The 27,896-nt window shown below is 40.1% G+C and overlaps 1 non-coding gene across 1 annotated transcript; it reads left to right on the forward strand.

The window, feature by feature from the left end:
* The first annotated feature begins 27,048 nt into the window (after positions 1-27,048).
* Positions 27,049-27,154, forward strand: LOC122039131. The gene has a single exon (XR_006128025.1). It is a non-coding gene; the product is annotated as a small nucleolar RNA R71 (small nucleolar RNA).
* Positions 27,155-27,896: the final 742 nt, after the last annotated feature.

The following is a 27,896-nucleotide window of genomic DNA, read 5'->3' on the forward strand; positions in this document are numbered from 1 at the left end:
CCGTTGTTCATCCGGAGGTTTGTTAGTCGTGTCCGGAGGATGTCGCGTCGTGCCAGCTTCGCTTCAGAGGTACCTTCGTGAAGCTCCAGGAATTTCTCGCTGAGTCGTAGCTTCCGATCCGACTTACCTCATGAGGTGGCAGAACGCTGAGGAGGTGGAATTCAGCTTTTCCGTTGGCGACGAAATTGGCTTGCTCCTTCTTGCTCCACGTGTTTTCTTCTTGGTCTTTAGGAGCTGCAAAACCATATTTCATAGTAATTAAAATATCAAAGTCTATTTTAAAGAATACCTCCATTTTTCGCTTCCATGTAGAGAATCTCCGTCGAACTTCGGGGGATGAATGTTCGCTCCGGCCATCGTCTTGATCGTAGTGCTTCAGTTGGCGGTTAGTCCTTTTGAGGCGATCAGGCTCTGATACCAATTGTAGGTGCAGCGGAGGCCGGCAAGAGGGGGGGTGAATTGCTGTAAACAAAAATAAAACTACCCTCCTCATTCTTTCAACTCAATTAATGCAATAGTAAATAAAATAAAGGCAGAAATAAAAGCAAAAACCAAATTTAACCTGGTTACAACCAAGAGGGTTGTTAATCCAGGGCAGTAAGAAAGCACACTAAGAAAATTCTCCTTTGCTGAAGGCGGAGAAGCCTTTTACACTCTAATGGCTCAGAACTACTGCTAGGAAATGCTTACAAAGTTTAATGTTGAAGTTGTTGTTAATTCCTAGCTCCAGGGGTCCTTTTATAGCCCCTGAAAATTCTATCCCTAAGCTCCAAGGAGCCTCCATTGAGGGTCTAAGGCGCCTCCAAGTTGGGTTAGCGGATAAAACTTTATCCGCGCACGAACGGTTTGTTTGACCAGGTTGAAGGCGCCTTAAACAAGGCTGAAGGCGCCTTCAACCAGCTTGAGGCGCCTTCAACCAGATTGAAGGTGCCTTCAAGCTGAAGGTGCCTTCAACCTTGTTGAGGGCGCCTTGAGTAGTGATTCCAGCACTGCTCCTTTCCGGCTTTGGCTTTCGATGCTCTGATCTTTTGGGTGATTGCGACCAACCGCAATAGGGCTCACCCGAACCCAATTCCCGGCCTTCTCCTCGAGCAGCCTTCCGTCTCGCCTTAACGTCCCTTAAACGCCGCACACGTTCTTCACGCCCACCAGAGTACTCTTCCGTAGCTCTCTCGTCCTTCGGACGCACCGAGTCCGTCGGCTCTTTTCCCGTGCCGTCCTTCTTGCTAGCTGCATCTTCCGCTCGACTTCCTGCGCTCCAAAGCTCCTGCACACTCAGACACAGAGATCCAACTTAGCAGGACCTAACCAACTTGGTTGATCACATCAAAACACCCACGGGGACCAACATCAGCGACATACGGAGGACAACTATGGATGAGGCCATAATAGTTGGAAAATTATTTTTTCATATTTATTGCCTTTATGTGCTGTGATGTGTATGCTTTTGTGTGCATGTGTGATATGTGTGCATGTTAAAATTCCTCATTTAAATAACTAAGTGGGAGAGGATTTATTTAAATAAATTTCACGATCTCCATTACTGGTTTGTAAGTGATGCATTCAAACTTGCGCGTTGGCTTTAAGTGTCTTCCTCCACATCGGATGAGTTTATTTGCAGATCACTAGATCAAACTTCCTCTATAGATGATTATAGGAAATTATTTAGTTTTGTGTGATCTTCTCCATCTGAAGGGGCACAATCCTATTTAATGGATTAAGTATCAAGTAATGGTATACACTTAGGCGCATTTAATAGTATCCTCCCCATCGGAGTCATTGCTATTATTTGTGTGACCGAAGAAAAATCAACTATTAATTTTATTTGTCATAAAGTTAGGTTGACAAGATAATAAAATTAATGGGTAAAATCTCCTTTTACAAATGTTTGAATTAGTCCACACTGTCGTGACATACTAAATTCACGGTGTTTTGAGGTATTGGTGAATTTAAATTATATTGTTCGAGGAATCAATATTATTTTAAATTCTAAAGTTTTGACCAATTATTTTGTAATTCTCAAGATTTCAAAATAGCTTTCAATCCTCTCGCTATTATTTTAAAAGAAAACAAACTTACTGGTCCCAATTTTATTGATAGGAAATAAAACTTGGACTGTCCTCACAGAAACGAGAATAATGAAGGTGTATCTTATTCATTAGTTGTCAAAACATGTTTAGTGGTATTATCTACCGTTACCTGGTGTATAGATACGGGAGCCACTAATCATGTCTGCAATTCATTGTAGGGGTTCCAGAAAACTCGACAACTAGATGAAGGGGAGATCGCCATCTACATGGGCAATGCTACGAGAGTGGCGGCTGTTGCAGTGGAAGATGTTTTATTATCTTTTGATAGGAATAAAACTTTGATTTTAAGAAATTGTCTTTACGTACCATCTTTTAGAAATAACTTGATTTCAGTTTCTAAATTATTTATGGATGGATATTCTATTTCTTTTGATGACAAAGTAGTTATCAAGAAAAATAGGGTGGTTATCTGTTCTGGTACGTTCGTTGATAATTTGTACACTCTAAATCCAATAACTACCATGACGTAATAAATGGAAATTAATAACACATCTTCTAATTCTAATAACAGAAAGCAACCTTGGGAAATGAACCAAACATATTTTTGGCATCTAAGGCTTGGTCATATTAACTTGAGTAGGATTCAAAGGCTAATAGCAGATGGACCTTTGGGTTCATTGGTAGTGAAAAACTTTCCAACCTGTGAATCTTGCTTGGAAGAAAAAATGACCAAGAGACCTTTTAAAGCCAAGGGGTATAGAGCCAAAGATGTGTTGGAATTGGTTCATTCTGATTTGTGTGGACCTATGACTATCCAAGAGAGAGGTGGTTTCGAATATTTTGTCTCTTTTATAGACGACTATTCGAGATATGGGTACATTTACTTGATGCGCCACAAGTCTGAGTGCTTTGATAAGTTCAAAGAGTACAAGGTTGATGTGGAGAAACGTCATGGTAAAAGTATCAAGGCACTACGGTCTGATCGTGGTGGCGAGTACCTCTTAGGAGAGTTTAGGAGTTACTTATCAGAGGCCAGGATTCAATCCCAACTATCTGCACCTAGTACACCCCAACAGAATGGTATAGCAGAATGAAGGAATATGACTCTTATGGAAATGGTTAGATCAATGATGAGTTATTCAGAATTACCAAATTCATTTTGGGGATATGCTTTGGAAATGACAGTGTACATTCTGAACCTGGTACCTTCTAAGTCAGTACCTTCTACACTCACATAATTGTGGAATGGGCGTAAGCCTAGTTTGAAATACATTCGGATTTGGGGTAGTCCAGTACATGTGCTAAAGGGAGATGCTGACAAGTTGGAATTACGTACAGAAGTTCGCTTGTTTGTAGGATATCCTAAAGGAATGAAAGGTGGTTTATTTTATAGTCCTAAAGATCAGAAGGTCATTGTTAGTACCAATGCCCGATTTTTAGAAGAGGACTATGTGATGAACCACAAGCCCATGAGTAAAATTGTTCTTGAGGAAATAAGAGAAGACACGTCTAATTTAGTACCAACGGTACAAGATAAGATACCACAAGAAACTGCAACGCGTGTCACAAATGATGCACAATTACAGGTAGTGCCTTGTCATAGTGGGAGGGTTGTTCGACAACCTGATAGATTCATGTTTTTGGAAGAATCTTCGGACTTGATCCCTGGTGAACATGAAGCTAATCCCTGGACATATGATGAAGCACTCCAAGATAAAGATGCAGCATCTTGGCAAAGTGCAATGAACTCTAAAATAGAATCTATGTATTTTAATCAGGTCTGGAAGTTTGTAGAACCACCAAATGGTATAAAAGTCATTGGATGTAAATGGATCTACAAAAGAAAAAGAGGGATAGACGGGAAGGTGGAAACCTTCAAAGCAAGGCTTGTTGCAAAAGGATATACTAAGAAAGAGGGAATCGATTATAATGAAACCTTTTCGTCGATAGTCATGCTCAAGTCTATCCAGATTCTTTTATTTATTGCTGCTCATATGGATTATGAGGTTGGGAAAATAGATGTCAAGACAGCTTTCCTTAACGAAAGTCTTGAAGAAAACATCTATATGAAGCAACCAGAGGGATTCATTGCGAAGGGCAAAGATCATCTTGTATGCAAGCTCAATCGGTCCATTTATGGACTGAAGAAAGCTTCGAGATCTTGGAATATCCAGTTTAATGAAGTGATCTAGTCTTATAGATTCACTCAGTGTCCGGATGAGTCTTGTGTATACAAGAAAAGTGACGGAAACATGGTGATATTTCTTGTACTATACGTAGATGACATTTTGCACATTGGTAACAATGTCAAAGTGTTGTCAGACGTAAGAGTATGGTTGTCCAAGAAATTCAATATGAAGGACTTGGGAGAATGTGGACATATTCTTGGGATCAAAGTAATAAGGGACCGCAAGAAAAGAATGTTATGTTTATCCTAAGCTTCATACATCGATACTATCCTAGCTCGTTTTAGCATGCAAAACTCCAAGAAAGGTTTTCTACCTTTTTGGCATGGAGTGCCTTTATCTAAAGAGATGTGTCCTAAAACATCAAAGGAGATAGAGGAGATGAAGGCAGTTCCTTATGCTTCGGCTGTAGGAAGCCTAATGTATGCAATGCTATGTACGAGACCGGACATCTGTTTTACTGTGTGCATGGTTAGCAGATATCAAAGTAACCCAGGACAGGGACATTAGACTGCCGTAAAACATATATTAAAGTACTTGAGAAGGACTAGAGATTATATGCTGGTTTACCAGGCAGATGATTTACTCTCTGTAGGTTACACGGATTCAGATTTCCAATCAGATAGGGACAGTAGTAAGTCAACCTCGGGGTATGTGTTTACTTTGGGAGGTGAAGCCATAGCATGGAGGAGTGTTAAGCAGAAATGTGTTTCAGACTCCACCATGGAAGCTGAGTATATGACAGCTTCTAAGGCAACTAAAGAAGCAGTATGGCTCAGAAACTTCTTGATGGACTTAGATGTGATTCCTGGTTTGCCTAAAATTATCATAATTTATTGTGATAATAGTGGTGCAGTAGCAAACTCAAAGGAACCACGAGCCCATAAGGCAAGTAAACACATTGAGCGCAAGTACCACCTGATACGAGATATCATAAAGCGAGGAGAAGTTATTGTCGCCAAGATTACATCAGCAGATAACCTGGCAGATCCTTTCACTAAGGCCCTTCCGACGAGAGCTTTTGATGGGCATGTTGAGGGGATGAGAATCAGATGTATGGTAGCATATATGGCATCATAGTCTTTTAGTATAAGTGGGAGATTGTTAGGATGTATACTAAAAGCCTAGCTTTTTGTATGAACATTTATTTTGAAATGAGAATTACATTGGTCAAATGTCTGCATTTAGTTAAATGCAATTGTCCATTTAATTTATATTGTAGATAACATGGTGTGTGGTGTCACACAGAAGATAATGTTATTAGTTCCTTATAAATTATAAATAGTAGCTCACAACCAAGATGGATTGGGATAAGCCATTAGAATGGTTGTAGTGTAATTTGGTATTAGTTTATCTTGACTATAAAATTACACTAGTACACTATGTGTGTATTGAGTAGGACGATTTGAGGTTGTTCTTTTTATATTGACTGCATAAAAGAACAAAACCTCTATTATTATGGATATACGTACTCTTAATCCCGATATAATAATAAACACATATACTTAGTATTTATTTCTTTAATTTATCAAAGGGTGAAATTTATTCAGTTAAATCAATAGGCCCGATAAGTTGGGAAATAATATTATTTATATGGTGTGTTGTTGATTATAAAAGGAAACTGTGTCCTAGTAATCTAGGTTGATGAAGTCCCCTTGAGAAGCTCATAGGATTATCATGTAAACCCTGCAAGTGGACTTAGTCCAACATGATAATAAGGTTGAGTGGTACTACTCTTGGAGTTAGATGTTAATTAAGTGAGTTGTCAGTAACTCATTTAATTAACAGACATACGATATCTTAAACATAGGAAGACTAACACACTCATGATAATTAGGAGCCCATATTGTAATATAGGATTGGTGTGATAGTTCAATAATAATTCTTTAGTGGTATGAGTTATTATTGATGAACTTGAGTTGAGTGTTCGGGTCGAACACAGGAAGCTCAAGTCCATCAGGAGGCCAAAACCAATTCCTCCTCTTGGTCCCTGTTGTAGCCTCTATAAAGCCTCGCATTCACCCGTTTTGGTTTTGCTTCCTGCCCAAGAAAGGGGGCGGCCACATCCTTGCTTGGTGCCCATGCAAGGGGCTGGCCAAGCCTTGCTTCCTATCCAAGAAAGGGGCTGGCCAAGCCTTGCTTGGTGCCCAAGCAAGGGGCTAGCCAAACCAAAAGAAAAGAAAAGAAAAAGGAAAAAAAGGGGGGAGATATTTTCTCAAGAGAATTAGAGATTTTTCTAAAAAGAATTACGTAAATTCTTTCTTATAAATTTTCTAAAAAGAATTATATTAATTCTTTCCTAAGAAATTTTTCTAAAAAGAATTATGTTAATTCTTTCCTAGAGATTTTTCTAAAAAGAATTATGTTGATTCTTTCTTAGAAATTTTCTAAAAAGAATTAAGAAATTTTTCTAAAAAGAATTATGTTAATTCTTTCCTAGAGATTTTTCTAAAAAGAATTATGATTATTTCATAGAAATTTTCTAAAAAGAATTATACTAATTCTTTCTTAAGAAATTTTTCTAAAAAAGAATTATATTAATTATTTTCTAGAGATTTTTTCTAAACAAAAATCTATTACTTTTTCTCCTTTTTTATCTAGCGCAAAGGGCTATAAAAGGAGAGGAGGTTGGGCCACAATCAACAATTCAATTAAGAATTGATAAGTTGTTCTCCACAACTAAAAACCCTCTCCTTTCCATTAAGGTCGGCACCCCATCCTTTTCTTCTTCCTTCTCTTTCCTCTAGGGCCAACACCCCACTTCTTTTCTTCTTCCCTTTTCTTCCCTCTAGGACCGACACCCCATCTTCTCTTGGTGGTCGGAGCTTGGAGGAAAAGAAAATGAAGAGACGAAGTACCTTGGTGGCCGACTGTTTGGAGGAGAAGAAGAAGATGGAGGCGTTCCTTTCTTTGCATCTTTTGGTGGTAGGCGGCTTGGAAACAAAAGGGGTTCGGGTGTTTTTGTCTTGGTAGATCATCGCCCACACGACGTCCAAGAAGAGAAGAGGAATATGGCAGAAGATCAAAAGGTCTTTGTCTACGAAGAAAGGTACAACTAATTATTTTTCCACAGCATAACTAATTTTATTTTCTTTGTATGGATCCTGAAATACCAACACAAGAGACTAGCGATTTTGTGTTTTTATTTTTGTGCTTCAATTTTGTGTTTCGATCTTATGCTTTGATTGAAGTCTCTGAAGTTAAACCTAAGTTACTGTGAGAAGTTTAAAGACTTTGTCTAGGAAGTGGTGGATGATCCCATAACCAAGATGGCCTAGTGCCTCGTCAACGACCTGGAAGCCAATCATTGAAATAAATATTTAATCAACTTCTGTAATATGGTTTAACTTATGAAGAACACAAGGGTTGAACTTGGAGTAAAAATGTTAAGTTTTGTTTCCAATCCAAGTTTAACTTTGAAGAACCAACTTGGAGTAAAAATGTTAAGTTTTGTTTCCAATCCAAGTTTAACTTTTGAAGAGCACATGGGTTGCTAGGAAAAGTTCTGTGCTTGTACAAATTTTTGTACAGGGGAAACAGAACGATATTTCGAGTAGCACCCAATAGTGAACCCACGGCTAGCTGTATCCCTAAACCATTAAGGGTCACACAAGTATTGGTTTCCCTATTTTTCGTTGAGAAAGTTAAATTCAAGTAGTTGAATTTGGCAAATAAAGTTTGATGTGATCAAACTGTGTATTGACAAATAAAGTTTGATATGATCAAATATTAAAATGACATCTAGTCAATGAAAATAAGGAGAGTGGAAGAACTCCATACAAAGTCTATAAATTAAATTTATATTATCATAATAGTGAGCAAGTGTGTTTGTCACGTCAATGATATTGGATCATTGATATGATTATAATAGACTCGCATTATTAGATTTTAGAAAAGTTTAAAAATCTAATAGGTAAAGATGGAAAAGATATGGGGCTTTGAAAGTTTAAGCCCAACAGAAAATGTAATTACAATTAAAATTGCATCATGAGAAAATAAAAAAATAAAAAAGAGATTTCATGGTCAATGTAACATGAGAAAAAGGATTTTTTTTTTTTTTTTCCATTTTCCCACTCTCCACGTTATCCTTTTCCCCCACTCATTCTCTCCACTCACTCTATGTTATTTTTTGGCTTGCTCTTTAAGAAATTAAAATTAAGAGCTCTCTCTCACTCTCCCATGAAGAATTGTTACTTGGGCAACCTCTACATTTTTCCTTGGAAGAATTCGAAGAAAGAAGCTTCTTCTCTTTTCTTTGAAAATTCGGATACCTATTCTTCCCTTGGAGAATTTAGGTAGCCCCCTTTTTAAAGAAAGAAGATAGAGATTTTTTCCTCTCTTCAATCAAAAAGTCACATCTCTTCATTGTTGCTTCTTCTCTTCGAAAAGTATTGTAGTTGCCCATCTTTTTGTAGAATTTTAGAAGGCAAAGGCCCTTGTTGAGGGCTATTAGACAATCCCTTGTGAAGGGATAATTGGGTAGCCCCTTCCTCATCTTCGAGGAAGATGTTTCGACCGTCTCGACGAAAAATGACACTTGATCTCTAGTGCGATCAAGTATTGGAAAGAGGACTCCGATTGTGGACCAAATTATATGAAGGGAGTACGAGTTCGTGGCAACAACGAGGAGTTATTTCGCTACAACCAGAATAGTTAGAGTCATCCCCAAACACAAGTTGTTTGGAAGGTATGTTTATACTTGTACTATGATTCATATGTATATTGATGTATGTGTTAATAGTTTTATTTAGATTATACTTAAATGATCTAATATGTTTATTTTATATAATTTAGCATGTCTAAATAAATTGATTAAATGAGCATTAGATGAATCAATCAATTGATAGTTTATCTTTGTTATACTTTTAGGATCTTACTTATATGGTTAGATTGTAATGCATACTTAGATAAAGATCATGCTTATGTTTACTTTAAAAATCATATGAACACTCCTTTGATTTAATTGTTAAATCATAAATAAAATTTTAAATTTTCACTATGCATAGGAGTATAGAAACACGATATCTGAATTTCAAATTCAGCGTTAACATATTGATTCTTGGGAGTGTACTATGATCTAACACTTTGTTAGACATAAGTTACTCCTAAAGTTCAGTTCTTGTAATCTTGAATTATGCTATATAATTTTTTACTTATAAAAAAAATGAAGAGTTTTCTTCCTTATCTTTGCAACTTGAGTAGAACATATCTCTTGATGTTTGCAAGTGGAGGATAATATGTTCTCCTCACTAATGATTTTTAATTCCTTTTCCAGTGGTTTAACTTTATTTTTTTATTTAGGTAATGCATTTGTGAGACATGAAATAGTTGAATACAATGTCTAATTTAGGGGAGGTTACCTCATCATCACTTGATGACGATGATTCATTTGATGATGCCTCTTTCCTCATTAGAATTTTCTTTTTCGACCTTGCTTGAGTAACTATCACCATCATTTATGGCCATGAGTGCAACATGTATTGTCTATTTCCCAACATCTTCTTCATCCGAATGAACTTGAAGAATGGTCAACACATGTGACCTTTAATGTCTTTTTCTTCTTTGACTTATCTTCTTGTTTTAGCAGCTAAGGGTACTCCAATTTGTAATGACCCTTCCTATTACATCCTTCTTTGTTAACCACTTCAGATTTTGATTTTAGGAGACTTACCCCTCTTCTTGCTTTCTTCGATAATCTTCTTTACATCCTTCTTATTGTATCTTCAACTTCGTGGCATCATTTTCTCAACAAAGTTTGCCATCTCACCAAAAGAAAATTCCTCTTTGTTGTCTATTTCTAATTCAAACTCAAAGGATTGCTCCTTTTTCTTCTTTTTCTTCTTGCCTTTATCATCCGCAAATAAAGTTATACCTTTTTAATTATGCCTTGAATTAGCCTGTTCGTATAGCTCTAGTTCACAAAATAGCTCATTTAACTTGACAATTAACAAATCCTTACTGACCTTGTAGACATCTAATGGGGGGCAAGATAGCAATTATCATATAGGTGGACGAGATGACAGAATTAAGAAGACAAGAAAAGAAAACTAAGAAGACAAAGAGAAATCTCATTGTTTGCCAAAAAAAGAAAACTTTCTTAATAATAAAGAATGATTCATCAAATAGACATATAGATATTTATATAAACTCTAAACCTAGGACTCTAGAAAAAGAAAGAAATCATAAAATATGACCCTCAATTCCAATATTGTATAGAAAGGAAAGAAAGTCTTATCAAAAAAAAATTATAACAGAAAGAAATTATCAGAACAGAACATTGATATAGATAAACCTTGACCCATATATATCAAAAATACCAAAAATATCCTAAAATAGAAATTATTAAAAATAATAAAAAGATCTTCAAAGGCTCTAAAATAGGCTTTAATGATGGACTTTGGGCCCCAAACTTAGCAGTTATAGGTTCCCTAGTAATAAATGTAGATTTTTGAATTATGCATGCATGAGCGCAGACAGAGTCTAATTCTAAGTTCTAAGTCAAAAGTTATGTATCTTTAAAATTCAAGGGGTCATATTGAGTTAGTCCTATATCAGTCGTTTTAGGTTGAAAAGAATTCATCCTCGAGTTCATAGTAGTCTCTCAAGCATCCATAAAATAAGGAGTCGAGTGCTTCACATTAAAGATATTAGAAATCCTTAAATGACTAGGAAGGTGCAACCTATAGGCATTGTCATTGATCTTCTATAGTATCTTTTATTGTCCAATCTTTTGATCTTTTAGCTTATTATACTCACTAATAGGAAAATGATTACGAGTTAATACAACACAAACAAAATCTCCAACCTCAAAAAGAATCTATCGGCGATGACTATCAACCCAAGTCTTGTACTTGGTATTGCTTTCAAGAATTATCAGTTTCACCTACTCATGAATGCCCCAAAGATGCTCTGTCATCTCATCTAATTTAGGATTAAATCATCCCATATGTGGAACAGGGGTTAAGTCCAGAACCTTAGATGAGTTTCACCCATAAACAATTTCAAAAGGGCTCAACCCTATGTCCTATTTCTTGATCTTTTGTAGGCAAATTTTGCTTAAGGTAATGTCAAATCCCATTGCTTTGGCTTAGTACCTGTCAAACACCTCAGAAGATTGCCAAAACTTTGATTCACCACTTTAGTATGCCCATCAGTCTGAGGTGGCAGGCACTACTAAAGTTCAACTGCATTCCTAATTTTTCCTATAAGCTCTTTTAGAAATTACTGATTAATTTGCTATCATGGCATGAAGTCATGGATCGAGAAACACCATACAAATGCACAATCTCCTTGAAATAAAGATGGATAATCCGGATAACATCCATAGTCCTCTTGCAAGCTATAAAATGTGTCATCTTTGAAAACTTGTCAACCACAATAAGAATAGAATTTGTGGCTTGTAGGGTGTGAAGTAATCCTAATATAAAATCCATGTTGACGTCAAATCAAGGGGGTTCAGGAACAAATAAAGGAGTGCATAAGCTTGTATTGGTGAAAACCCCCTTAGATTGCTAGCATACAAAATATCAATCAATAAAATGAGCCACATCTTTAGTCAACTTGGTCCAATAAAAATCGACAAACATGAGGGTCAACGTCATATTATGTCCAAAGTTCCCCTTATTATGAAGCACACTCATAATCTGTTGTGTTATAGAGCAATTTGGAATACACAAGTGAAACCTATAAAATAGATAGTCATTATGCCAAATAAAAGGAGTTTAAGGAATATATAAGAGAGTGCATAAGCTTGTATTGGTGAAACCCCCCTTGATTGCTAACATATGAAATATCAATCAACAAAGTGAGTCACATCTTTAGTCAACTTGGGCCAATAAAAATTGACAAACATGAGGGTCAACATCTTATCATGTCCAAAGTTCCCCTTATTATGAAGCTAACTCATAATCTGTTGTGTCATAGAGCAATCTGGAACGCACAACTGCAACCTATAAAATAGATAGTCATTATATAAAATAAAATCGTGTCGGTGACCATCACGTACCTCCTACAATATCCTTCTGAATAATGGGTTAGCTGCATACATATCTAAAAAAATATCAAAGCCTACAACGTTGATACTCATGGTGGTGAGTAATGAAGAACGATGACTCAGGGCTTTTGCAACATGATTCAGACTTCCGGCTTAGTGTCTTTGTAAAATACCAAAAATAAATGTAAAATACCAAAAATAGGTGAATATTAATAAGGGAATTTTCTATAATTTTTGGAAATTTTTCGGAAATTTTTCGGAGCTCGTATGGACGAGTTTACGGGGATAAAAGTGGGTCTCGAAAAGGCCTGTTTAGGCTACCTATTTAAGCGAGGAGAAGTTTGATTTTCTTTTATTCTTTTCCTATTTCATTTTCCTTTTAATCGTTTTATTTTCTTTTTCCTCTGTTTCTCCTCCCCGCGTGCCGAGCCGCCCGCGCCTCCTCCTCGCGTGCCCTAACCGGTGTCGCGGCAGTTTCTCTCCCTCTCTGCGTACAAAACCATTCGGCCAAGGGTTTTGCCCCTTCCCCTCGCCACTATTCGTCGGCCCTCATCGCAGTGGAGATCCCCAAATCGCATCAAGAGCCGCCGCCACTCCGATCCGGATCCGAGCCCTAACACCGGCCTTTCCTTCTCCTCTCCTTCGAGCGCCGACCACCAGGTCCACCGAGCCACCGCCGCCCGATTCGGCCAATTTTCGGTGCCCTAGGTTGGGTCCACAGCCAGCCGACTTCCTCCTCCCTCGGCTCGCGACATCGCCGTCCTTCTGTGAGTCCTAGTTCTTCCTCTGCGTGCCACTGTCGAGGCTCTTCATCACCGGCACAGAGTCACCACAGCCATATCCGAGACTCCACTTGGCTGTGCCCTAGATCATCGCAGCGGAGAGTGTGGGTAGGCGACTGAGGTAGGTTGCTTGAACCCTGTCCTTGCTCTTCTACCCTTTTTGCTTATCTCTCTTGTGCTTGGTCTCCTCCACAGAGAAGACATCGATTCGGAGCAAGAGATCGCTGGGTGTCGCTCCTCCTCAGCCAAGCGTCGGGCAATTTACCCTCTTCCCTAGTTCACCACCACAACACTATTCCGCAGGGTAGGTTTGTGTTGTTGGTTGTCTTGGTTCCGGCAGCACCTCTTTTGTTGGGTTCTTCGGGCCGCGAAAACCGCTTTTCCGCGTCGCGGAAACCCCGAGTCACCCAAAGCCGTAGATCCGTGCAAAGATTCGTAAACAAAACTTTTCGAAAAACCTTTTCTTGTACGAGTTTGTAAAACCTTTAGATCTACACTAGATAAGGGTTATACCTTCGAAGCGTGCCTTTCGCTTATCCCGCTCGTCCAAGGAGTTGCCGGATCTCTAGACCGTTAAGCGCCGGTCCTCTAGAAGTATCCACACGGACACGTAGGTGGAGAAAACCTCACACAAAGGTGTGCTAGCACCTTGGTGAGATTCGGCCAAGCAAGGAGGAGAGGGAGAGGGAGAGCTTGAGAGGAAGAAGGAGGAAGATTCACCACACTTGAATCAAATGAATGAAAATCAATACCAATTCAAAAGTGGTCGGCCACTTCTCATCAAGTGTAACTCCCCATTAAATGCAATTAATGTGAAGTTAATAAGAAAATGACTTTGTAACTTCCATGAGGTGGCACACCATGATGATGTGGAACATCATCATTGGTCCACCTAATGCCAACTCACCAATGAGGTGGCAAAAGGTCAAGTCAAAATTGACCTTTGGTCTTCCTTCTCTAGTAAAGTCAAACTTGACCCAATCTCTACCATGGTTGATCTAATCCAACCATTTGATTCGAGCCAACTTAATATAATGAATCTAATTCATTAAATTAAATTGATTTAATAAGTCATAATCTAAATTAGACTCATTAAATACATGAATCAACTTGAGTCAAACTCAAGTTAGCCCAATTAGGATTACTCTTAATCCAATTCGATTCATCAAATGAATCTAATCCTCTTGGTTCATCATATGAACCTAATCTCCATCTAATTGTCCTAAGTGTGTGACCCTATAGGTTCTTGTAACGTTGGCAATGCCCTAAACCCATTTAGGAGCATAAGTAATGAGCGGTATCTAGCAACACATCATTACTACCCAAGTTACAAGAATGTCGAGATCCGACATCACCTTGTGACTACTAATTGTGACTCCTCACAATATGTGACATTGTCCTTCTCTCCTAGACATCTAGATTGATCAATGTGAGGCATAGACCGTGTCATCCTCTAATCAATCTAAATCTTGAACTCCAAGTAGACTCACTCGATCAAATGAGCTCAACATCTAATGTTGACTCATTTGGGCATGGCCATGCACTTAGTGGTCTCACTCTATCAAGAATACCGATGTCGCTCCCGTCATATGGGAGGGATAGATTCCATCTACATTACTCACATCCCTCCGCATAATTTGTTACATACCCAGTAATCGCCTTTATAGTCCACCCAGTTACGGGTGACGTTTGACGAAACTAAAGTACATAACTCCTTATGTAGGGATCCATTGTAACTTCAGGTCTAAGGACTAATAGTCATACTAATAGCCACATGAGAAACTATATGACACTCATATAACGATCCATGATACTTTCTCATGGCGGGTCATTCAGTATACATTCTCTAATGCATACCCATGTGTCAGCTTGATATCTCTATATCCATGACTTGTGAGATCAAGTCATCGAGCTGACCTACATGCTGGTCTTATTGTATTAACATTATCCCTGAATGCTAATACTCGACTAGGAATGATTTAGAGTAGTGTTCCCTATATCATCTCACTATCGATTCAACTAATCGATTGATATAGGTATGAACCTTCTACTCAAGGACGCTATTATACTTAGTCTATTTGGCACTAATATAAATAAGTATAATAACCAAACAAATGCCTTTATTAATATACAAGAATATGATATACATGAGTCCATACAATCATCAAATGATTGACTCTAGGGCTCTAACTAACATCTTTGGCTGCGGATCAATAGCAGAGATCTGTGATTTAGGTAAGGGTTAGGGTAAGTGATTCATGTTGTTGATGAAATAGGATAAATGTGTTGTTGATCAGCAATTTCACCTTGTTGCAGCCATTCGATCCGGCTATAACCTTCTCTAGCAGTGGGTAAGTACAGATTTAGGTGAGTTTTTGTGTTGAATCTATGATGGATTATGTTATAGTAAGTCCTAATTAGAAGGTGGAACGATTAGGGTTAATGAAGTTAACCCTAATTGATTAATTGGATTAGAATTTAGTTTGGCTAATTGTTGTATGATAGAATTAGCTAAACTAGACATTATGTTTGATACCACAGGACTTTGACGCGAGACGAGCATCTCGATGTCAGATTTGGACCTTTCTATTGGAGGCGGGTACTTTGACTTATGTCTTTTGATATGCATAATAATGTATTTAACATATAGCAATGATTGTGTTTTCCATTTGTTTCGGTTGGTCACTACATGATCTGTTACATGTTTGCTTGTTTACTTATTATGCACTGCATGTTATTATTTACCTGATCATACAGGCTTTAGAGGTAGTGACACAACCATATTATACATTATGTTCAGGACCTAGGGTTTATTTGATACCCTATCTTATCGGTGTCCCTTCCATTTGATACATTGTCCTGTGGTACATACTTTGTATTTATTTATATGGTTATTGTTATGCTGTTCATGATATTGCCATGTTTAGTGTCATGCATCATCTTGCATGATTACATGCTGTGCGATTGTCTGCTCCATTATTGTCGAGCACATCGCCAGTTACATGTATCTGTACACACTACCACTCATGGGTTAGTGGTATATCAGACAGGTGTGTGGCAGTTCTGCTGTTTGGCTCCGTTGGTCTAGTGACTCAGCGTGGTAACCAACAGATAGTTCCGCAATGTTTGGCTCTGTTGGTTTAGTGTAGCAGCGTGGTAGCCGGCAGGCAGTTGGACTTTGTTTGGCTCCGTTGGTCCACTCATGGGTAGTGTGACGCAGCGTGGTAGCCGGCAGAGATTCCGCCCCGTCATCGTGTACCGGGAGATGAGAGCATTGTGCTCCCCCATTTATGATTTGGGGTAGGAGTATGTGTGTACTATGACAGCATCCCGTCCACTCGGTCACTCATCAGGGGCAGTGATGTCAGAGTACACAGTTGTCACAGCCCTACCCACTCGGACTCACCATTGTGTGTGAGATGGCTGACTGGCGTCAGGGGTGACCATGTCATTAGCATCATATGCATGATGCATTTATTGCTTGTGTTTGCTGCATTTACTTGCTGCATTTATATGGATGCATATGATTGACATGCATACAGGATTATCATACTCTCGGTTTGACGACCCCGTTATCCTTATATCTTGGTCCTGGTTAGTACAGTTTTCTCCTGTATTCCTCAGTTGCATTTATCTTTCTTGTATCAGGAGACTGTACGCATGATAAGTTCTATTGGTTATATTCTTTATTATGCATATCAGTTGTACCTGCTGAGTGTTGGACTCACACCCTCCTCCGTTGCTATTTCAGGTTGATGCTGTCAGGAGAGAGTTCCGGTTGCTAGTCCCCTGCAGCCACGAGGCTGTTTATTTATATTTTGGCTTTATGTACTAGACTATATTTTGAACTTGTTATGTTTTGAATACTTTTGATCCTGTATGGATTGCTTTATTTAGTCAATGACTTTCATTCGGATTTGTTTTACTACATACCTACCTAGACGGCAGAAGAGGTGAGTGGATTTATTCCGTCAGATTTATGCTTTATGGGTGTAGTGGAGTAGGGTTGTTTTCGAGTCATCGTATTTCTGTTCTGTTTGTTTACTATTAAACTGCGTGGTTGTGTCAGCCAGAGGCTGAAAATAGATATAAACTGTGTGGATGGTGTGCTTGTTTGCTTATTATTATTGTTATTATTCTAGCCGCATGTGGCTGAGGTATATGGTGATGTAGAAAGTTTCAGATTATCCGTCGTACAGGGGAGATGCTGCCGAAATTTCTTTGGACAGTGACTCCCCCGGGGCGTGACAATTTAGTGGTATCAGAGCCAGGTTTTACGATCTTTGTTTTCATGTTTTGGATATTTGGGATAATCTGATACCAATTTATATGGTATCAGAGCGCCAAAGTTTGGCGATACTTATTTGATTTCCGTGTGTTGGATTTTCGAGAATTATCTGATACCAATTTATTGGTATCAGAGCAGGGTGTGATACTTGCTTTTAGTATTCTGGATATTTTTGTGCTAGCCCAAGTTTGCGAGTCAAACTGGGTAGTTATTTTGGTTGCACGGGTTTTCCATTACGTATATGTTTTGGACTTCCGTTCCGGATTTATATGGATTTCCGGTGATTTTCTCGTATGGAATTCCGAGGTCAATTTGGGGACTAGACAGCGACAGAACATCTCCAGACATCAATTAGGTATGATGTTATTTTGGTAATTGTTGATACTTGTAGTAATATCTGTGATATAATTTAACAGATATGAGGAGATCTACACGTATTGCTGCGAGACGTGGTGCTGGATGACCACGTACGAGGACTTTGGGATCTCTAGATATGCCAGAGAAGCCTACTGAGGCTGAGCCTGTCAGTCAGGGACAGACTCAGCATACTGCGGGCACGTCGGGCTCTCAGACCCCGATGGCTCCCTTAGAGGTACCTACCTCAGCTGCACTGACTGGATCCACCCCTACCGTATTTTCGGTACCACAGGGGGTACCATTGGCATACCCGACACCGGCTCCAGCCCAGCCTATGGCGCACTCGGCACCACCGCCACCTGGACCTACCGTGTACACGACACCAGCGGCACTGGTGCCCCCAGTACATACGGTGTACCTAGCAGCACCTGCATCAGGGATGTCGGCTGCTCCACATCCGGTACCATTACCTACTGTACCTCCAGTCACGACCACCTATGTTCACCCTACAGTGCCACCGACGGCATATACTCCAATTTACCTAGCAGCACCGGGAGTACCTCCTCCGGTCTATTCAGCGGTACCACCTATAGCACTAGCTCCAGTGGTTCCGCCAATTCCTACAGCTGTTCCGACACACCTCACTGACATGGTTGCGGCACGAGCCAGGATTCCAGTGTTGGCAGAGTCGATGAAGAGTCGATTTACACTCTTCCGAGGAGACCGTGATCCGAGTGTGGCCCTGTCTTGGATTGAGACTATGGAGCAGACCTTCTTCTATATGGCTTGCTCCGAGTGGGAGAAAGCGAGTGCTTTTCATTTACGGACGGCCAGACACAGTGGATTACTCGTTCCATCATCGACGAGAACATCACTTGGGCAGATTCGAGAGGCTTTTGAGGCCGTTTCTTTCCACGAGCTTATTAGATGGCTCGCAGATTTCTGAGTGCGGCGAACAATCGACGGTGGTGAGTATAATGCGAGTTTGTGATTAGCGATTTTGTCGAGTTTGTTCTTGAGGATAGTTCGCGTATCGCATTCGGGGATGGACTTTAGACAGAGCCCTATTGATTGAGTCAGCGCAGCAGAGAGCATTTCCAGACAGGAAAAGGAAACAACCGGGTCAGACATTTGGGCAGATCCAGCAGCCTCAGGCTACACCACAGCAGAGCAGGCGTAGTCGGTCAGATTAGGGTACATCTGGGGTATCACGTAAGCTTCAGAAATCAGGGCAGTCTTCTTCAGGACGTTTCTGGTCTCCACAGCAGAACCGAAAACAACCCGCCAGCGACATTCGATGTTTCAGATGTGGGTCCAGAGATCACATCACCTCAGCCTGCTCTCTAGGACAGTCAGTTTGCTTTCATTGCAAACTACCTGGGCACCAGAGCCAAGATTGTCCGCAGAAGACTCAGCATATGACTTCCGGAGGGTCTGATCATGGAGGACAGTCCAGTCAGTCCGGAACTTATCGAGGAGGGCGAAGAGCCCAACCTTCGCATGGCCAGCAGCGGAGTGCTCCCCCTGTAGCAGCTGCATTTGGCATGTTCGGACAGGAGTACTCCAGTACTCCCATAGTATCCCAGAGCTCAGTTTCGGGATCTCACTATCTGACGCAGGGGCAGTATCAGCTGCAGCCCCAGCCACAGGATCAATATCAGACGCAGTCTCAGCCATCGGTACAGTATCAGTCGCCACCCTCTCAGACTTCTCTGGTGTAGTATCCAGTACCACTTCAGTGGCGGGCTCCTGCTCAGACGCAGTCGTCATAGGCAGCGTTACCACCTCTTTCTCCGCCAGAGACTGGGCGTATTCATGCGATGACCAGAGAGGATGCACAGCGAGCCGACGGATTGGTTTTCTGTGGTATGATTTCTATTTATGCCTTATCTGCAGATATACTGATAGATACTGGTAGCTCGCATTCTTTTATATCTCGTACTTTTATGCGGGAGATTGGTAGATTACTCACTTGCAGACTCCAGCGATTGACTGTCTCTCTACCGTTCGGTAATACTTTGGGCGTCACCCAAGAGGTCAGAGGTTGCCCGTTAGACTTTGGCAACATGATACTTACGGTAGATCTTTTAGTATTAGAGATGGTCGAGTTTGATATTATACTTGGCATGGACTGTTTGTCAGCATATCATGCCACTGTTGATTGCTAGACGAGGGTGGTCACATTCCGGCCTACGAACCAACCCTCGTGGGATTTCACTGGCATCAGAGACGACGACATATCGATCATTTTGGCAATTCAATCTCAGAAGCTACTATCACATGGTTGTCAGGGTTTTCTATTATCTTTGATTAGTACTGAGGACAGCAGTAGTTCGCAGCTCTCTGACGTTCCGGTAGTCCGAGAGTACCCTGATGTATTCCCAGAGGAGCTACCAGGTCTGCCTCCCAAAAGGCAAGTGGAGTTCGCTATTGAGCTGATTCCGGGGACTGCACCGGCATTGAAAGCTCCTTATCGTATGGCACCAAAAGAGTTGAACGAGCTGAAGGTTCAACTCCAGGAGCTTTTAGACCGGGGATTTATTCGCCCTAGTGTTTCTCCATGGGGTTTTCCGATATTATTTGCCAAGAAAAAGGATGGCACTATGAGGTTATGTATTGACTACAGACAGCTGAATGTAGTGACCGTCAGAAATAAATATCCATTACCACAGATCGAGGATTTGTTTGATTAGCTCAGAGGTACATCAGTGTATTCTAAGATTGATCTGCGATCTGGATATCATCAGCTGAGAGTCAGAGACTCAGATATTCAGAAGACAGCTTTCCGTACCAGATACGGTCATTATAAGTTTTTGGTGATGCCATTTGGGCTTACCAATGCTCCAGCGGTATTTATGGATTTGATGAACCGTATCTTTCTGGAGTATCTTGATCAGTTTGTTATCGTTTTCATTGATGACATATTGGTCTACTCGCGTTCCGAGGAGGAGCATGCACATCATCTTCTCATAGTCTTGGAGACACTTAGATGACATCAGTTGTACGCGAAGTTCAGCAAGTGTGCATTCTGGCTATCCTCAGTCGGTTTTCTGGGACATGTGGTCTCTAGCAGAGGTATTTCAGTAGACCCTCAGAAGATCGAGGCTGTCACCAGTTGGGAGCAGCCGAAATCAGTTCAGGAGATCCGCAGTTTTCTGGGACTAGCAGGATATTACTGACGTTTTGTCGAGGGTTTCTCGCGTATTGCTATGCCGCTGACACGCCTTACCTGGAAAGGCGTGAAGTTTACGTGGTCTGAGGATTGCGAGACCAGCTTTCAGGGGTGAAGCGGAGATTAGTCTCGGCTCCAGTTTTGGTTTTACCTTCTGGAGAGGATGGATTTGTACTCTACACCGGCGCGTCTCTTCAAGGTTTGGACGCTGTTCTGATGCAGCACGGCAGGGTAGTCTCCTATGCTTCTCGATAGTTGAAGGAGCATGAGAAGAACTACCCAGTTCATGATCTGGAGTTAGCTGCCATCATTTTTGCTCTGAAGCTTTGGCGGCATCATTTATACAACATTACATTTGAGATTCTCACTGATCATAAGAGTCTCAAATATATTTTCACTCAGAAGGAGCTTAATCTCCGACAGAGGAGATGGATGGAGTTCCTGAAGGACTACGATTGTACCATTAGCTACCACCCGGGGAAAACTAATGTGGTTGCATATGTACTCAGCAGGAAGTCCAGAGGGACTTTGGCTTGCCACCGAGTTTCAGTTACAGACTTGGTTCAGGGTTTCTTCGAGTTAGACCTTGAGGAGCAGGGACATACAGAGCAGGGTATTCTTGTTACCATGGTTGCTCAGTCGTCGATCAGGACGAGGATCCGAGAGGCCCAGGCTGGTGATCAGCATTTGCAGTTCATTAGCAGTCAGATAGCTTCCGGGCAGCAGACCAAGTTTACACGAGACGAGGAGGGTATTATATACTTCCGAGGCAGATTGTGCGTACCTCAGTCTCATCCGGTCTTACAAGAGCTACTTCAGGAGGCTCATTGCTCTCGATTTGCGATCCATCCAGGCGGGACCCGCATGTATCGAGATTTGAGGCGTTCCTACTGGTGGAACGGTATAAAGAAAGACATCGCGGAATTTGTAGCTAGATGTCTTGTCTGTCAGCAGATGAAGGCTGAGCACCAGAGACCTGCCGGATTACATCAGCGGATTCCTATTCCTGAGTGGAAATGGGAACATATTACTATGGACTTTGTGGTGGGATTGCCGAGGACATGACAAGGCCATGACGCGATTTGGGTAATCGTTGATTGATTAACCAAATCCGCACATTTCTTAGCGATCCGGAGGATTGATCCCCTAGATCGATTGGCATCTATATTGCCGGGAGATCATCAGATTACATGGTGTTCCTTTGACTATCATTTCGGATAGAGACCCCCGGTTCACGTCTCGTTTCTGGCAGAGTCTGCAGTAGGCCTTGGGCACGCAGCTCTGATTTAGTACAACTTTCTATCCGCAGACAGATGGACAGTCAGAGCGGACCATTCAGACTTTAGAGGACCTGCTGAGGTCGTGTGTTATGGATTTCGGAGGCAGTTGGGAGGACCACTTGCCATTGGTAGAGTTCGCCTACAACAACAGCTTTCATTCGACTATCCAGATGGCACCGTTTGAGGCATTGTATGGTAGGCCTTTTCGGACACCCACCATCTGGGATGACGTTGGAGAGGCCCAGCTGTTGGGACCTCATAGAGCTCAGCAGGAGGCAGAGTTGGTCCGTATTATCAGACGGAGAATGTCAGAGGCGCAGGACCGCCAGAAGAGTTATGCTGATCAGAGACGCAGACCTTTGGAGTTCTCTATTGGTGATCATGTTTTTCTACGAGTTTCACCCATGAATGGGGTGAAGAGATTTGGCCTCCGCAAGTGTACGGAAATATCGCAAGTAATATAAAAGATTATCGTATCCATAGGGACTGTAATAAGCACTAGAAATGTCTCAATGCGAATTAGCTAAACAACTATCCAATTGTTTCGAATGCAAAGTGAAGGTAAAATAAATATAATATTAAAAATCAACAAACAAGACTTTAGTGTTTTGGGTTATGATAAAGGGAGATTCTAGGAGTTTCGGTTTCTATGTAGGATTTCTCGAATGTAAATGGTTCACCAATTCTTATCCCTCAATTGCCAAACATGTAGAAAGTTGCCGGTTCTCTCTTGCAATAGACAACCGGCTAAGGACTGAGAAATGTATCTAAATAGGATTAATTAGACATGAACCTATGTTGTCCTTACACAGAAGTGCACCTATTACTATGCCTTCCTCGGATATCAACATAAAAGCCCACGACTTATTAATCTATCAAGATACACGAAACTAATCACAAAATCCATCCTACTCTCTTGAATATTCCTATTTCCTCTTCAAGATTGTCTCTCAAACGTCCTTACACGGGCTTGCACCTGTCACGTGGATCCCTCGGATGATCGAGTGAGAGTTTATCTTTACAAAGTCCATAAGAAATCCAAACAATTAATCAAGAATGAGAATTAAGCACGAATCACCATTAATCATTCAAGATCTAATTGATACAAGCAAGATAATGTCATTGAAACAAGAAAATGACAAATCCATAAAAGATTACATCAATCCATCATACAAATACTCCCTTCATCCTAGAATACAAGATCTACTCCATGAATCGAGGAAGAAAACCCGAAGAAATAGAGAATACAAGCATTTCTTAAATCCCCAATCCAAGAAACCAAGAAAAGGGGGAAAGAGAAAACTTATCTACGAAGAAGCTTCGTCTTCGGATCCAATCCTCGCTCCGGAGTCGAAATCGTCAAGAACTCCCCTTGAATCGCCCAGAATCCTCCCAAGATTGGGAGGAAACCACCAAATCTTGCCTTCTCCCAAAGGGGGAGAGATCCCCTTTCAATTCATGAAGGAAGGTTTAAATAGAGGAGGGAATCGGGCGCCACACGGCCCCTCGACACGGCCGTGTGAGATCCACACAGCCATGTCCAGTTCCTTTTCTGCCAATGCTGCACGGCCGCGTGGTGCACACGGCCAAGGCCCTCCTGGTCTCTGGAAATGCTACACGGCCGTGTGGTGCACACAGCCGCCACCTGCTTGGTCTCTGGAAAATCCACACGGCCGTGTGGTGCACATGGCCACCATCTGCTTGGCCTTTGGAAACCCCACACGGCCATGTAGATCTACACGGCCATGTAAGGCTTCTGCTCTGATTTCTTCAAATCAAGACACGACCGTGTGGGATTCACACAGCCATGTCCTCTTCCCTTCCTGTTAGGACCACACGACCATGTGTGGTACACGACCCGATGCTCTTTCTCCCTTCAATTACTTCCAAGCTTGCTCAAGGACACTTAATCTTCACCAATTTCGACTCCTATGTACAGAAAAAAATGCACAAAAAGCAGATCTCCGAACCAAAAGAGTAAATATGCTAAAAGGAAAGCTGGAAGTATAAAAATGCATAGATCAAGCATGCTCAAAGTATGTAAATGTGCGTAAAAACATGCATAAAAGAGTATATAATCTACGCACATCACACCCCCAGACTTAAACCTTTGCTTGTCCTCAAGCAAAATGCTGCAGTCTAAATTCATATGTTCTACAACACATTCATAAAACCTAGTGCACTTTACTAATTCTATCAAAAAGTTTCATTAACAAGCATGATCATGGAAACAAGTAAAGTATGGTTCAAGCATAAGAATCTTGTGCACAGTGTAAAAGTAACTCAACACCCTTCAAGTTTCAATCCATGTCCTAGTCAAGTCGTCATCAAATTTGAATTCCTAATGTTTCCAGTGAAAGACAAGTAACCAGTGATAGGCACTTACTCACCATTCACTTGGTTCATATTTCTCAACTAACCCAAGGTCTCAAAGGTGTGCTCAATCTCAAGAGAAGCTAAGCAGTCATTTCCCCAGTAACCTAACTCGGTCTCAAAGGGGTGACTTGCTAGATTCCACTCATGACAACTATTTTTTTATATCCTTTTTTTTTTTATAAGTGTTTGCATTGTGCAAAACTTATTCACAAATGTACTTTTAGCACACATGTTGGGATATTTTGATTTTTCTAAATGAGCTTTAATGATTTGAGCCTCATCCAGTAACCAAAATGAAAGTTGAGAAATCACCATGGAAACCAAGTACTAAGCAAACAAGATGAATCATGACTATTTCAATGACATCAACTATTCAAGCATCAAACACAAGTGTAGTGAAGATAAAATCCTTAAGGTTCAACCAAAGCTAAAACTCATCACCATAAGATTCTTAGCTTATTAATGCTTCCCAAGATAGAAAAAAGAACTACACAAAGTTTACTACTAGCATCATTCGAACATCATGAATCAAGACAATAATCGTGCTAACATTTCACTTGAATCCAAGAAAGCATATAAGTGAAGATTTGACGTTCTCAAAATGTATGCCACAAAAAATCAAAACAAAATGCAAGACATAAGCAAAAAACAAAAACAAACAAAGCAAATCAAATGCATCATCCCCCCAGACTTAAACTTTTCATTGTCCCAATGAAAACTAAAAACAATGTGGAGGAGATTTTAAGAGAAGTTACCAAGTGATGAGCTCCAAATGGTTGACATTCATGTTTTTAAAGATACTCTTCCATCCAATACTCACATTCCTCCACAACTTTGAATTCTACAACAATAAGATAGACAAGAAAAATTAAGTAGAGGATACATGTTTATTATAAAGAGAGAACTAAAGATATAAAAGAAAATAAGGAAAATGAACTTGGGTTGCCTCCCAAGAAGCGCTTGTTTAAGGTCATTAGCTCGACCACCTCATTAGATTCATCTAAATCTTGCTCTTGGAGGGGTAAGATATTTTAGAACCCTCCTACCAAGGGCTCTTATTATGGAGGGAGCTTTCATCAAAGGAGCTACAAAGTAAAGTATAACTCTCTCCATCTTCGTCTTCTTGGAAATTTTTTCAGGTGGTCGAAGACGGTTCAGATTAAGCTTCCAATTATTGGCCCATGTGAAATCTGCACATCCAAAAGAAAAACAAATCTCCCACAAGCATGTTATATAGTATAGAGCTAGAACCATATCAAGATAAGATGAATAAGTAATAAAAACTGAATCACATCCAACAAAGTCAATTATAGGTACCTCCATAAAGTTTTCCAAAAGATCACAAGAAATACTAACCTTACTTTGCTGAGAAATACCTGAAATTTCTAAACATGTAGATGTGACTTCCTCTGAATCAAATGATGGTTCTGGCTCTAGCTTAGGTGTTGATGATATCAATGATGGTGATTCTTGAGACTCTGCTAGCTCTGCATAAGTCTCTACACATTGTTCCAAAACATGATCAATTCTTAAAACCTCTAAGGGTTGTCTTGACAAAGGTGGTGATCCTTGAGATGCTGCTTCCACAACACAGCTCCCTACACATTCTTCCATATCATCATCATCAACACATACATCAAAAAATAAACCAACATCTATGTCCTCAATAGGAGAATCAATAACAAGAGGATCAATAACTTCACTTGCAGTTTTAAGTTGATCTACCACATCACATTCATCATCTGAAAATTCAATGTCACTATAACACCTTATAAAATTTTGAAGTAGATCTGAAAACTTATTTACCACTGCATTATCAATAAAATCCTCATCTGAAAAATCTTCATCTTCATATATATTCAAAAATCTGCACTCAACCATATTAGTGTCACAGGATTTTCCGAAATCTTTATTTTCATTGACCCCCACTAACCTTTGTGGAAAAGGAACCCTTAGTGAAGGTCTTGGGAAAGACTGAACTTCCTTTTTTCTAAATTTCCTTTGAGCTTTTGGAGGAGGTCCAACTTGCTTATCTAATGTTGGTGTGATTAATCGTTGAGGGAAAGGTACTTGTGGCCTTTGGGAACTTCCTAGAGAAATGGAACTGAGTTCTTGTGATCTTCTATTATTCTTCTCCTCAATTTTAAACATGTCATTCTTCAGAAGTTCTTCATGATTTTTGCCACTTCTCAACCCAACATCATCACACTTTTCATTGGATCTTGACTGTGTAGGAGGGGGATCTTCTTTAAACCATTTTGAAACAATACTATCAAGTTTTGCCCCCAAATGTTTGAACTCCTCACTCTGTGACTTGTGAATTTCAACATTTTTAGGTGGTTGAATTTCATTTTGTTTGACAGGCTCTCTTACATTTATGGCTTGCACTTTTTGAATATCTGAAGGAAATTCCATCCAACTTTTGTTCGACCATTCATGGAGGTTCAATGTCACTTGATCAATTAATGAATAAGCTTCATCTACACTTTTGTCCATAAAAGACCCTCCAGCTGATGAATCCAATAAACTCTTGTCTGAGAAAGAAATTCCCCCATAGAATATGTGCAAAATCAACCATTTTTCAAAACCATGATGAGGGCACTGTCTTTGAAGACTCTTGAATCTATCCCATGCTTCAAATAATGATTCTCCATATGCCTGAGAAAAATTTGTTATGCAATTCCTCATATACACCATTCTACTTGGAGGGAAAAAATGATTCAGAAATTGCTTCTCCAATTGTTCCCAACTTGTGATGCTTTGAGGACAGAGAGAATATAGCCAAGTCCTTGCTTTATCCTTGATACTGAAAGGAAATGTCATCAATCGAACTGCATTTGCTGATACTCCTTCACATTTCACCAAATCACAAATCTCTAAAAATGTTTCAAGATGCAGATAAGGACTTTCTGATACTTCTCCTCCAAATTTGTAACCTTGTATCATGAAAATTATCTCTGGGTCTAGTTGGAAACTTTCTACTTCAATTAGAGGTTGCACAATGGGAGATAAAAATCTTGCAGAAAAGGGTGTAGAAAAATTTCTCATGGTCCCGCTTGACATGTTAGTGCTCATGGATATTCAAGAAGAAAAAGAAAATTATTAAGAATCAAAGACAAGAAATAAAATGCAATATGAAAAGCAAGAAAGCAAATGCAGAATTTAAATTGCAAGAAAGAAAGTGCATAATGAAAACAAGAAAGAAAAGATAAAAGGAAAAAAGAAAAATGTCTAGAATAATTCATATGCTAAAAATTGCAAGATATGTTTACAAAAGAAAAGAAGAAAGAAACAAGATCAAAAGAGAAAACAGAGAAAAGTTAGATTAGAGTACTAGAAATCAAGAATGCAAAGTTAGAATTAGAATTAGAATTGCAACAAAAAGAATTGTCAAGAATGTTATTCAAGAAAGGAAAAACTTACGAAAGCAGA

Source organism: Zingiber officinale, chromosome 1A (assembly GCF_018446385.1).
Source record: "Zingiber officinale cultivar Zhangliang chromosome 1A, Zo_v1.1, whole genome shotgun sequence".
Taxonomy (NCBI): domain Eukaryota; kingdom Viridiplantae; phylum Streptophyta; class Magnoliopsida; order Zingiberales; family Zingiberaceae; genus Zingiber; species Zingiber officinale.